Below are 11,876 nucleotides of genomic sequence, written 5' to 3' on the forward strand. Positions count from 1 at the left end.
TTCAAAATAATTTTTAACCTCTATAAGCTTTTAGGATTTTAACTTAACTTTTTTAACTTCACTTTTTTTTTTATTACAAAAAAGGTTATACGTATGTTTACAATTCAAACATTTTAAAAACCTGCTGTGAACACTCAGTTGAAGTTACTGACATTCTAACTTAAACATTTATGAAAAAAATGAATTAACTGTGAATTGGGAAATATATATACTTTTTACAAACACGCGGTTTGTAAATACGTATTTGAAGGGCCACCTTAAATAAAAACAATCACGAAAAATTATTAATTAAACCAAAATCATTCTCCTTGTGGCTTCGAAAAATCTTCTCAGATATCAAGAATCATTAAGTAAAGTACTAACAATGTTATTTCCTCACCAAAAAAAAAATCAATTAATAAAATTATATTATTAAATATAATTGATCATTTTAAGTATCCAGCTGGCGTTCAAGGATATTACGTTATATCTTAGAGAATGTTCGCCATTATTGAATCTTTGAAAAACTACAAGTAATATTGCTGAGAAAATAAAAAGTAACAAGCTGTGTTATACTATGTGTAACGTCTGAAAGGCAGTCTTGTAACTACTGTATTATTGTTATTATTTGGACGAAGCAACAATAACAATAAGTGTCAATAGACCCATTGGGGGTAACAATATTGCTAGAGTGAAATCCACAGTACATTGATTCCTACCTCTATATGTATAACACAAAATTATACATTGTTATTGGTCGTTTTGAAATGTTATTAAGTGTAAAAAAAAAGGAGTTGCCTCGAAGTTTTATTGTTAATCAATAAATAATATACTTTCTCCATGAAAATACATTATTCTTATTATTCGCTTTTAAAATTGCTTTACCAATAATATGCTTTGTACATGACACAGAGTTTAGTCTATTCATAATGATTTATTATTTTTATTGGCTTTATAATTGAGATCAAAAATTAAGAAATCCGTTTTTTATAAATTGACTTCGAATAAATGAAATAAATTTTGCATAATTTTTTTTTTTTTTAATTATATGTTTCTCGCTTTTTTAAGTTACGGATTTTCAGTGAAACTAACACAGTTCTTAAATAAAAATACTTAATAATAAGTTCTGTATTATATAATGTGATACTTTATACTTTATATGTACGGTGGTTTCAAAATTTTCGGAGTGGCCATATGGGCACAAGTGACGCTGAACGTTCTGGACGCCCTGTTGAGGTTACTACTCCAGAAATCATTGATAAAATCCATGATATGGTGATGGATGACAGAAGAGTGAAGGTGCGTGAGATTTCTAGTGCTGTGGGCATCTCGAATGAACGGGTACATAATATTTTGCATCAACATTTGGACATGACAAAGCTATCCGCAAGATGGGTGCCGCGATTGCTCACGCTTGACCAAAAACGAATTCGTGTGAAGTGTTACAAGGACGGTTTGCAGCTGTTCCAGAAGAATCTGCAGGACTTTAAGCGTCGTTTCGTCAATGTGGATGAAACATGGATACATCACTACACTCCTGAGACCAAAGAACAATCTAAACAATGGGTTACCAAGGGGGAATCTGCTCCAAAAAAGGCGAAGACCGTTCCTTCGGCCGGAAAGATTATGGCGACTGTCTTTTGGGATTCGCAAGGAATAATCCTCATCGACTATCTGGAAAAGGGTAAAACTATTACAGGTGCATATTATTCATCGTTATTGGACCGTTTGAAAACCGAGCTGCAAGAAAAACGCCCACGATTGGCCCACAAAAAAGTCCTTTTCCATCACGACAACGCACCAGCTCACATCTCAGCAGTTGTGGTCGCAAAATTAATGGAAATAGGGTTCCAACTCGTTTCACATCCCCCCCTATTCTCCAGACTTGGCTCCCTCGGACTACTATTTGTTCCCCAATATGAAGCAATGGCTGGCGGGAAAAAGATTTTATTCAAACGAGGAGGTGATTGCAGAAACGAATGGCTATTTTTCAGACTTGGACAAATCCTATTATTCGGAAGGGATCAACAAACTAGAGCAGCGTTGGACGAAGTGTATAAGCCTAAAAGGAGACTATGTTGAAAAATAAAAAAGGTTTACCCCAAAAAATTAAGTAGTTTTTATTTTTGCACGGTCTTTTCAAACGACCCTCGTATATGTAATACTTTATAATAAATATGTATAAGTATTAAATTTTAATTGTTAACTGAAGACGGCTAAGAAAAAACCATAAGACCGAATTAAACTCAAATTTGAAAATACAAAACAAAAAAGAGACCTGAAAAATAGTTTTTTCTGCAACCATGTAGGGAAGTTCTCATTACTCAATTAAAATCAGCTGTATAATGCCCAACTTCCCACACTTGTGGGGGGAAATTCCCATTAGTGTCACTTTCCGCACAAGTGAGTGGAAAAACTTTATTGTGCTTCCTTGATATAAGAAGTTTTGTTATTAACATAAATATTTTCTGTAAAACTCTAATAAGCTTATTTAAATTTATTTTATTTAAATAATTAAATAACGAATATTAAAAAATAAAATAAAAATTGAAAGGAACATAGAAATAAAAATAATACTTTAATAAATAATTAGATATTTTTAATTATAACAGTTAAAAAGGTTATAGTGTTACCTTATAGAAATTTAAAATGGATTCTAGTGATGCCTGTTTAGAAAACACTCCTCCATCAATAAAAGAAACAGCAGAAAATGTAATAAGTAATGTAAATACGTAAGTAATGTAAATAATTGTAATATAACAATAAATGTTTATAATAAATAAATTACTTTTTGTAGACTGTAAAAATGAAATTTTTAATTTTATTAGTTAATAAATGGTTGCAGAAAAAATATAATATTTAACTCTAGTGTAAAGTATTTTCCTCACACTCGGCAATTTGCACTTGCACTCGCCTCGCTTCGCTCGCTCGTGCGTGCAAACCCTGCCTCGCGTGAGGAAAAGTACTACTTTCCACACTTGTTAAATAAATAACTATTACTAAACAACTGCATTATTAAAAATACCTAGCCTAAGAGAATAAACCAGAAAAACAAAAGTTATTTGTATGAAACGTGGATAAAATTATATTATATATAAATTTGAAGCCATTTGAAGAACAATTGTCGCTTTATTATTTGTTTGCAGTCTTTCTTTGTAGTACAAACTTAGCAAAATGAATGTTTTTACTGAGTTATTGAACATTAGACCATGGTTTATATGTACAAAGGTGCGCTTCCCTCTAAGTAATCTATAAAGTCCATAACAATGATTTCCCCTGAGGCTTGCCTTATATGCATACACTATATTTATGTATGAAAGTAAAGTAATGTAAGGGAGGAGAAGACAGTTACCTACAACATCAAAGAAGTTTTCATATTTCCTTTCTAAACTTAAAAGTTTTACAATTAAATTACAAAAATGATCTACGAGGTGCGGCTACTAAATAACGAGGCTATCGCTATAAAACATTTTATTTTAAATTATTACATATTTAGTCATCACCTTCAATATATACCCCTCCTCTATCCCTACATGCGAATTTACCATTGTTCGAAACAGTGCTGGAAGTCTTTTTCTGTGAGCTCCTGCATGACACGTGCCGCTTTTTCTTTCACACAGCTTCAACGGACTGAAATCGTATTCCTTTTAATGCAGATTTGACTATGGGGAACAGATTAAAGTCACATGGGGCCAGGTCAGGCGAATAAGGCGAATGGCCTAAAACTAGGATGTTGTACTTAGCTAGAAACGTCTTGACAGACAATGCAGTGTGAGCCGGCGCCTTGTCTTGATGGAGAACCCGTGATTTGTTCTTCCACAAATCGGGTCGTTTTTTCCTTGCTCTTTCACGGAGTTGAGCTAGCACCTCACGGTAGTAATGTTGATTAATTATAATCGATATTTTCATCCGTTTTGGACGTGGAAGAACCACCCGGGCGGTCATCATCTCCAACGTCTTCTCGGTCATCTTGGAAAGCTTGAACTACTCAAAAACGTGCGCACGTCATAAACATTCATCGCCATAAACTTCTTTTAATAAAAGATAAGTTTCAGTAGCAGTTTTACCAAGTTTCATGTGAAATTTCACGACAATTCGTTGTTCTACATGTGTAGTATCATGTTTTCGGCAAAACGAAACTAACACCTCTTACATAAACGACGGTGCCGATCAGACAGATTTCTCTACAAACACGTGAGACGCTGCAATCGAAAGAGCAGGCTTTACGCTATACAGCTGTCGGTCGTTAGGATTTGGTGCATGCCTAGTTCTTCTGTAGCATCAGTCTCGTAATTTAATAGCCACACCTCGTACCTGAATTTTTGATAAAAGTATAAAATATTTTTGAATAGAAATACGGAAAATGTTTGAACAATATGCAGTTTATTTGTTTCTGTTTTTAGAATTTAAATGAAAAATCGTTTTTATGAATCCACTGATTACTAAATTCTTTTAAAGATTTCAAAATGTTTTGAAGTTGAAGTTCTTCGTAGTTCCCCTTTTTCGGCTTATCTTTTTATTAGTCTTTTATCGTACAGTCTAGTAAAAAGAATAATAGAATTCAGTGATACAAATGAATTACTTATTTTGGACTTACTTACTTATATTTGTATAATTTTAAATGTATTAGCATAAAAATTCTTATTCTTGAATTGAAAGCTCGGTAAACTGTGTTTAATGCAAACAATAAAAGTAAAAAAAGGAAAGATGTCTGACATAAAACACACGTAACTTTCACTTAATGTTAAAAAAAATAACTTGTTTTTACTAATAAAATATTTTAGAACTATTTTGTGTAAAAAAAAGAAAAGAGATATGTATTCGGTGAAGTGTCAATTTCACTTAACCGATTCCCGTTAAAATTTTTGGATTTTACCTTTCCAATTTCTATTAATATTAATATTGGTATTAAGGCCATAATTTACCCCCAAAATTACCCTTTAGAAGTGACATTATCTCTCTTCTCTCCCAGAACTGTCTTAAGAAGAAATTCCCCATGAAATAGTTCAAATAAAAATCTACAAGTGTACAATAAATATACAAAGATTACAGAAAATCTTTATGCATTTTTTTTTTTTTTTTTTAATTATTCTCAAAAATACAGAAAAATCATTTCAGTATGGTGACCTTTCAGTGTCTATTTATACCCAAATGCTTATTACTAAGTTCCGTAGTGGTACCTAGTACATCTATCTAGCTTAACCCATTCTGAGAACTGCTGTTTTGGCTTTAAGTTTAAGTATTGAAGAAATCAAAATGTTTTTCTAATGTGAGGGCCTCTTTATTGATCTCGGATGGAGGGATGCTGGGTTAATTTTCAGGTAACGTTTTGTTGTTTCTTTAGCTTCAATTAGTTGTTTTGTCCTCTGCAGTATATACAGGATCCATCATATCACTTTTACGGAATAATGCTTTTCCTTTATTATTTTTCAGTTTTATATTTAATTCAACAAGTTTAATAGAAAAAAAATTAATAACCTATATATATATATATATATATATACAATATACAAAAAAAAACAGTTCCGGGATTCTCGGTCTATCAACGATCCGTGCATCCGGCCTTGTATGACCTAATGAAGCAGACGGAACCGAAATAGTAGAGAATAATGAAGACTGTAGCTCCGAATATTGTCTGGTCCTCCTAATGAGGATTGCGCGGTAGGTGGTAGCAGGCCTTTACATTAAATTATCAACGCTTCTTAGCTGTAGAGAGAGCAGTGTACCCAACTACTGTAAAACCCTATTCAACATCTGAACCCTGTATTCCTAAAAAAAAATCTCAATTATATATCTCCAGCATTATTCGCCTTGCTTTTTTTCTTTTTATTTAATTTTTAATTTTTGGTTTTTATTTTTTTGTAATTATAATTAGAGATTCGTATTATCTTGGGAGTTGAATGCTCTTTAAAAAAATAAAATAAGTTTGAATCTCTAAATTTATCATATTCTATTCCAGTTTTATAACGACGCTGAGATTACTTTAAAATTTAATTTATTTGATTTATCCCACCCTTTCAGCCCTGCTAGTTTTCGTAATATGCTCAGGATTTGTAGCGGTACTTCACGAAAAAGATTTACTTTAGCTCTCCATTGTACTCACTTACAAGAAAAACTAAAATAAAATTACGATAAACTTCTTTTTGACGTGACTACGTCTTTAAATTTGCTATCATATGGAGGCAATCCAAAAAACCTGATAACAAAATCGGGGGATACAGTTTGGCATTATAGTTTCGAATCTATCGTCTACATCCAAAATTAAATTAGACCACTGGATAGCTAAAGGATCAAATAATTCATTTTGAGGTGCGCGGTGGAGGGGGAAGCGCCGCCATTTTGAGATCATTTTGCTGCGTATCGAGATTTGCACTTAGTATAACTTTTGACTCGGAGAAGATACGACGTTCTTTTAAGTTTTAATCGTCAGCTGTCGTCACAATCTATCGATTGTATATAAAACATTAGTGTAAAATAGTGGCAGTGAATATAATAAGGTGTTAGAATAAAAAAATATATAATGTCGGCCTATATGCATCGAAAAGCCAAAACCAAATACAGAGGTCGTATACGGTTGGAAAGGGCTTCTCAAGAACAATCGAATGGTAATAATAAAACACCTCATTCGTATCACAGACCTATAATTAATAAAGTTATATTGTAACACAGTAATTATATGTTTCCTTGATTTCATCCTAAATACATATAAACAAAAATATCTTATATAAAAAATATAACCTGTTACGTAAACGTATTCACGTACAACACACGGCCGTGTCCATGACGCAGCCACAGTTTTTTTTTTATAGGAATCGAACTCAGGTCGATCGTTCAAAGCTCTCAGCTTTTTGGTCCATACATCTAACTGCTAGGCTATCGTAGAACCTCATTTTTCTTTAATTATTTCGAGTACACTTTTTCGAACTAAACCATTGCACACTGATCCTTCCTTATTACCTTCCTAAAAGCCCTTTTAACTTCGTGAAATGGGGAATGTGAAACGAGAGAACCACGTCCTGAAGCGGGGGCCTTCTAGGAGCTAATGTTGTCAGATGTTAGTACGTCTTATACTCTAATTTTTTATTGAGAGATTTCTGTTTTAAGATCAATTACATTCAGCAAATTTATTTGTTTACATTCTAGAATTAATACTGTCCGTTAGGACAGTTGTATAAGGGTTGATCGTTTAAAAAGTGCACGAAAAAGCGTTACGTTGAAAAACACTTAACTTTGACAATTTTTTATTTCTCTTTTTCTATAGAAGATAAAATTTCCTAATTTTCTTTATAATGTTGGGAAAATCCTTGTTTATAATCTAGAATATAATGTGGTCACTCGTAGAGACCAATTTAAATACACAACTGTTCCTATTCTTGCTAGCAAGAATCGAATCTAGGTTCCATAAATTAAAATAATTTTAATTTGATAATCTTTCTTAAGTTGGTGGCGCGTCGTGTATTTTTTTGTTTTTCTCATAAATATAATTTAAAACAAAAATAACCGTAATAATTTGTTAAGTAAATTTTAGAAATTATAAATGAGAGTAAGAAAAAGAAGTTTAAAGTGTAATTATTAAAAGTGTAAAAGAAGCAAATTGGTCAGATAAGTTTTGTATTAAATAATAAACACAAGGGGAGGATCCCAGTTGGTCGATAGAAATGTGTTTTTAAATAAGCAAGCTCTTCTATTTCCATCTCTTAGCAGAGGGGTTAATTATTTTTAAAAGTCGGACAAGACTTCAAGCTTTTGCACTGACATTCTTTTTAATTAAAAAGTTTTCCTTTTTTTCCTTTTTCTTTAAAAAAAAAAAAAAGTAAAAGGATAAAAAGATCTTGAAAGTTTTCCGCACTCGTTACTATGAAGCGAGAATCACTAGTGCCAGAGTTTCCCAAACTTAAGAACAACCACTTCAGCCAAATTGAAAATTATGTACCACCGTTAACGGATAAAAAAGTGAATAACAAAAATAAAATAAATAAAACCAAGATTTCTCAAGAGAAAGTTAAGTTTCTCTAATGTATATTACTATCGTACATGTACATTACTTGATTTAGATTTATCTTAGTAATTAGTTTGACCTAAAATGTAGTAATTTTTATTTACTTTCTTGTAGAGATTTGCAGCTATGGGCTCTATAAGACATTGTTTGGTAAAATACTTCTTTGTGTCATGAACTTATTTTCCCAAGTATAATTGCTCTAATTAATTACATTGGACCGTGTTTTGTACATTTTACCTTATTAATTTTATTACAGCCTAATTATTTTCATTAAGACTGTCCGGCAGGGCAGTTGTATAAGGGTTAATCGTAAAAAAAAAAAAACTGCACGAAAAAGAGTTACGTTGAAAAACATCCAACTTTGATAATGTTTTTCTCTTTTTACTATAAAAGATAAAATTCCCAAATTTTCTTTAAAATACAAGGTGTATACGAAGGAGTGGTCGAAACTTCGGGAGGTGATTCAGCAGCTCAAATGCAACAAAAAATATTCTATTCACTTTGGCCCGATTCTCAACAGTGTCCAAGATATTTGCATTTTTAACTTTTCCGTTGATATTCGCGTTTTTCGCCATAAAAACGGCCGTAACATTTCTATCCTTTATCCTACAACAAATCTGCTTATTCCAAACGAAAGAGCATTAAATTTCCTATAAACCTGCTTAACCCAGAGCCTCAAAACGTTTCTTATAACAATGAAATATTTACTTTACCGTCTAAAAAAATCGTTCTCGATGATTTTTATTAAAATTTTCAACTGCATTTTCTCAATGGTTAATGAATCAAGGAATCACATAATTTCAGAAAAAGTTGCGCATTTATTGAGCTTCAAGACCATATGGATTGTTTTGGTTTTTAATGAAACCCTACCCCGAACAGAGGGGTGTAAACTGCTGAAAACTGGGATTTTGAGAACTGACTTTTCATTACTAATTTACTCAAATGTCAATTTTTGGAGAGGGAACAAAAAAAAAGTAACCATTTTAGTTTTTCACAATTATTTTTTAATAAAACGGAAGTAAAAAATAAAGTAGCAATAAAACGCAGTAGTTGACTACAATTGTTGCTGCAACTTATTTGAACGACATAATGGAGGTTTTTTTATCAAAGTTAATTAATAATAATTCAAAAATAAAATGGTTATTTTCTTTTTGTTCCTTCTCCAAAAATCGATTAGTTTTGAATTATTATCAATTAATTTTGATGATAAAAACCTCCAAAATATGTTGCACAAACAGTTGTAGTCAAGAAACTAAAAATTTGCCACAATTCTTTCCCACTTCCTTGTTTGAATAGTTCGAACGATTTTTGTAGCAATTTTAACTAGGCACCTGCCTATTGTACTTTTTCACTTCTGTGATTTATTGCTACTTAATTTTTTTACTTCCGTTTTATAAAATAATAATTGTTCTAAACTAAAATGTTACTGAAATGGTAAAAATTGACATTTGAGTAAATTAGTAATGAAAAGTTAGTTCGCAAAATCCCAGATTTCTGCATTTACACCCCTCTTCGGAGTAGGGTCTTAATAAAAACCAAAAAAATCCATATGATCTTGAAGCTCAATAAATGCGCAACTTTTTCTGAAATTATGATTCCTTGATTCATTAACCATTGAGAAGATGCAGTTGAAAATTTTAATAAAAATCATCGAGAACGAAATTTTTAGACATTCAAGTAAAAATTGCGTTGTTATAAGAATCGTTTTGAGGCTCTGTACCCTGCAAATTTATAGGAAATTTAATGCTCTTTCGTTTGGAATAAGCAGATTTGTTGTAGAATAAAGGATAGAAATGTTACGGCCGTTTTTATGGTGGAAAACGCGAAAATCGACGGAAAAGTTAAAAATGCAAATATCTTGGACACTGTTGAGGATCGGGCCAAAGTGAAAAGAATATTTTTTGTTGCATTTGAGCTACTGAATCACCTCCCGAAGTTTCGACCTCTCCTCCGTATACACCCTGTATAGGGCAAATCCTCGTTTATAAGAGTAATTTTATTTCATTTCAGATCAAATACTAATAATTCAGCTTTAATTTATTTTATTAAACAATTTTTTGAATCAATATTTACCTAGTATATTTGTTATTACCTGCCTGATTAATTGTTTTTTCAATTATTTCAGGTAGATAAAATTTACCAATCTGAAAGTATCGTACTTGTTTACCATCGTTACCGTAGTTATCTTAGTTAATTTTATTTTTGCTTTTTTAAGTTTTCACATGTATTTTTTTATTACCGTTTGAAAAATATTGTGCTTTGCTTTTCTTGTTTTCTTTTGCAACAATTTTTCAATTAAAAAAGAGATTTAATTATACATTGTAACATTTTGCTACAAGTTTAGCCATAATTTCAGCTACTGAAACTCTGAAAGAATGATTTTAGAAAATGGTGTGGGTTTTGTAGTTTGCTGAATATTATAAGAACTTACTTCACATTAGTCTATGATAATTGGAGTAACAGAAAGATTTGAGTGTTTTCACACTTTCAAAGAATCTCCTTAATTTACCCGAAAATATTTTGATATCGATAAAAATTCCTACTCGATTACTATATATTTTCCTTAATAGTTGCAATCGAATGTAATGAGCCGTTAACTGCACAAATCGATTAACTTATTTTTTTTGAAACATCTTAAATTTAAGTGTCAAAGCACTTATGTTCAGTCTTGCCTTTTTTTATTTTATGATAAATTTCCTAAATAATAAAGATTAAACGAAACCATTAAACGATTTCTTTTTTTTTATGGTTATTGAATAATAAATAATTTATTTCAGAAGCCATTTTGATTAACTCAGTGCGCTAATGTAAATCGTTGCAATAATTAAACTCAAATACAGTAGCAAGCGCTGAATGATAACGGTTAATTTATTTGAATTTAAATTATATACGGAATTATAAAAAACAGTGTACATTATTTTCAACGCATTTCTCCATTCTTTGTTTGATGGAGTTAAAACGATTTGTGCAGTGAAAGGCTCAAATGTCCAATTATTTGGTTAAATATTTAGTATTCTAGTTACTTAGCACATAAATTATTAAACTTAGAAAAGATTCGACCGATATAAAGTTAACTAAGGGTTCATTGAATGAAGTGAAAAGTAGATTTTATTGGAAGAAGCAATCAGTGCGTATATATGTCTATTACTAATTATTTACTAAGTTTGATTGGTTGAGGAGAATATATCTGTAAAGCATTAAATTTGTTGCGAATTATAACTCAAGCATAGCCTTCCCAAACCAATCCCAACTTACCTAATCCTGCAAATATTAATTGCAAGGATTTACTAAACTCCAGATATAGACTTCCCTAACAGAATATAGACTTAAGGTAATCCTTCATTATATTTGGAGTTTGGAAATGGAAAAGCGAGATCTCTAGTGAAAGTTGAAGGAAGCAGTGAAAGCTATATTAATGTAGCTAATATTAAACACCGAGATTATTGATGTAAACTTGTAAAGCCTCACGAATTTATCAGTTCAGTAGAGTAGCTTTGGACAATTGCACAAGCTTTTCATCGCTATAAAATAGTTTAGTATGGGCTGTTTAATTTGCAAAAGAAAGCAAGGCAAAAATAGGTATCGAGTTATTGGCATATGTCAACTATTTCTACTTGCTTCGAGGTGACAGGGTGTAGGCTACATTGATTTTTAACAGTGTCAGAGCTGAGAAATGTAGTCTGATTTAAATAAAGTAGAAGATGGCTAGTTGTACGTCTGAGCGTTATATTCTCGTATTTATTAACATCTAGCTTTTCCATTTTGCAAACCATCTTTCAAGAAAGTTCAAAAACTGTTTACAAGGTTCGAAAGGAGAAAGGGGAATGGCTATATCGTCTATGTAAGTGAAGATTGTAGTGTTAGGATGACTTGAAAAGTTGGAAAGATATAAACTAAA

Source organism: Rhodnius prolixus, unplaced genomic scaffold, assembly GCF_049639745.1.
Source record: "Rhodnius prolixus isolate KJV_2025 unplaced genomic scaffold, Rpr scaffold_4, whole genome shotgun sequence".
NCBI classification, from domain to species: Eukaryota; Metazoa; Arthropoda; class Insecta; order Hemiptera; family Reduviidae; genus Rhodnius; species Rhodnius prolixus.